Genomic DNA, 3291 nt, shown 5'->3' on the forward strand with positions numbered 1-3291 from the left:
ATTCTTCTGAACACCCGTTGGTTGTACAACAACAGCGGACACGACCGTATGTCCTGCGCAACAGAGAGGCCTGGCATTATTCAATTATAAAGCAAACTCTTGACAACTTTCATCTCTGCGGGGGGTGAATGTTGTATATTTGCTCCGTTTTTTTTCCATTTATTGCTAAATCACTTTCTTTCGTTTTCAGCTCTCAGTTTCAAACGTTTTGGATGAATAAAACCTAGCTTTCGGGCCCTTAGTCTTTTCCATTGTCATTCTGACTGTCGTTGCACTCCGACCCTCGCCGTACACAACAGACATGCAAGTAGATTGCTACACATAAAACATGATGATTCTTTGGGATCTGATACAAAAGTTGCCAGGAACGTTGGAGGTTGCATCTCCAGCCTTTACCCAGTCGACTGTGACAAGGTAATGCATTATACGGAACTATCGCCATACCTGCTGGACTCGGCTAAATAAGTGTGCCCCAAGCGTCTTTATGTGGTTGTCGTTCATCGAAGAGTTTGACATCCTAGTTTTTTCGCCTGAAGAATTAGTGTGAGCACTGTTATATTCACTTGCTTGAAAAGTCAAGATAGCTGTAAGCGAGTGAGCTACATCAAGGAGACAGGACAAGCAGACCAGTCGGAGGGACTCGTTCTTCCACGATACCCCACAAACCCTTTTTCTTCAAAGCAAGATGGCATAATGCATGCTTTTGTAATCTTTTTGATAACAGGAGATCAGAGGAAAGTCTGTAGTGATGGCGACGTAGGTGGCAAAGGCGATGAGTCACATAGAATCTACCCAGGTGGCACACCTGACCAGTAGTTTCATAACGTTCCGGTTGGACAGAAAAGGACTGAGACCACCTCTAGCCGTTTCATTTAGTGCGCAACAGCATCACTTACACTAGTCGTAAGTCACTCTAGTCACTCTAGAAATCACGACTAGGGTGAACGCGGACTATGCGATGCGGCAACACACTCAACTATTTAGAATGGGCAGAGCTTGCTTAATAGGTCGAGCACTGAGCAACAGGATCCGTACACCTCATCTCGGATAGCGTTTCTTCTGCGGATGTCCTGTTTTTCATGGCCACATTCTTTTAAGTGTTGTACTTATGATCTTTCGCACTCAAGATCGTTTACCCTACCATCCACTCTTGTTAGCAGCAGTAGACGAGCAAAATGCAGATTGCTCTTACTCACGCACCCAACCTGCTTCTAAAAACAGAATACAATTTACTCGTCTAATAAATCAAACACATCCGATCCTCCTATCCAAAACCTCTAAGGCTGATCCAAGTGCAATGGACGCACCCGAAAGTAAAATCACTGGTTCCGCATTTTCAAAAGCCACCTGAAATTGGCCATCGGACATTTCCTGTCTTCTGCCACTTCATCAAATCCAGCTTCACTGCCTCAAGCAATTCTTCGTATTTTTGTGTTCAACAAAACATCCTTAATCTGAATGTCCTGTTCGCGAAGCGGCTTGCAAGGCCTGTGGAAGAATGGAGCATCTCTAAAGCGATACAAAGCAAGATTTCACGTAAATGGAATCCATCTGAAAGCTCTTACAGGAACTGGGAACTCCGGGGGTTATAGTCCATTTCGATCGTGTAGACAATCAGGTGAAAAACGTAGGTAGACGCGTCTGTGAGCCCGATAGCACCCACTTTGCTGGCCTTTCAAGCACCGGTTAGTTTCGTGTCGCTATTGAGCACTGAAATAGACGACAAGCGTCACCTTCGGTTCAACCAATAATCATTATCAACGTCGTTATCGTCATCATCACCATAATCCTCCTGCTCCTCCTCATAATCATCATCATCATCACTGGCAGCATAATAGCTGTTAAAAACTGAAGCTTCGCTGCCATAAAACCATGATTTATTTGAAAGCTTTATTGCAGAGAAATGAACAAAAGTGGATGGGCAAGGGACTTGGTGCTGGCACACCAGCCATTCCAATGTGCCTACACCTCCACACTCATTTGGGCAACATAGATAAAAACTGACAACGGGGACGCCACTGACATCGATTAGCAGCCATATCTTGCTGCGCCTCTAGCCATGCACAACGGGGATCACGCGTGCTCATCCCTAAAGACGAGCTGCACATACAGCAACCAGACTTCCCGTAATCGACCACACATTTACACTGAACAGCGCCACCCTTTTGAATGTCCCACATCGATCATTCCTCCTGATCTGAAAGGCGTTTTTGACTCTGCCGATCGTCCAAAAATTTGGCGGCCTAATATGTTCCTTCCAAATTTGTTTCTCTTATGACAGCACTCCATGCAAACTGCTGTGGGGGCGTAAAATTTCGCCAGTGGTTACCCTCAGTGGTTAGAGCGCGAATTTACCGACCGGAAGGTCCGTGGTTCGAACTCGAACTATGCCTCTCGATTTCCCCTGTCTAGACTTGGGCAACGTGGCAGTATCCCAGCCCTCGTGCTTCCTTCGGGTTGCATGGCAGCTAGGCAACGAAAGGGTGTTGCAGATGAACAACATAGGTAGAGGATGCATTGCGGCAGTACGACCAGTTATGCTTTCGGGATCAGAAGCATGACCTCTAAGCACAGAGAACGTGCGGAAACTGTCAACATTTGACCATCGATATCTCCGAAGCATTTACTAAGTCTGTCACGAACATGAGAATAGAAATGGTGCGGTACGCCGCTGCCACGAAGAGACTGGACCTTACCGTGGTGTGGCGGCTTATGTCCCTCGCAGACCCATTGAGCTATACTGGGGAGTGTCCGCACGATGCTCACAGAGTCCCTCACACAAGGTTGGTCCATGGGTAGAAGTTTGACGAGCACGGTCTCTTGGCCCTCCAGGTTGGGGGTTGGAACATGTATGGCGACGTGTTCCGTGAAAAATGGTAATGTACTTACATTTCCAGCCAAACACCGCTGCCTTGCGGTTAGGCTTTTGAGCCAAAGGCTTTGGTTGAGGACCCTTATCGTCCTCCTGTCTAGGTGTGGGCAACCTGGCGGTATCCCAGCCCTCCTACTACCGTGACATACACAACTAACAATATTCTCATGCCACATCGGCCGTCGCGTGGTACCATCAGCCGGGTAGCCTTACTTGCTGCATACAGCAGAGCGCGTAAGCGAAAAAATGCTACTGCTGACACCTCCCTCCTTACACTCGGCCGTCGGTGGTACCATCAGCCGGGTAGCCTTACTTGCTGCATACAGCAGAGCGCGTAAGCGAAAAAATGCTACTGCTGACACCTCCCTTCTTACACTTTCACGTCTTCCGTCTTTCACGCCCCCCCCCCCCCCCCCGCT

The sequence above is a fragment of the Opisthorchis viverrini genome (genome assembly GCF_000715545.1).
Source record: "Opisthorchis viverrini unplaced genomic scaffold opera_v5_241, whole genome shotgun sequence".
NCBI classification, from domain to species: Eukaryota; Metazoa; Platyhelminthes; class Trematoda; order Opisthorchiida; family Opisthorchiidae; genus Opisthorchis; species Opisthorchis viverrini.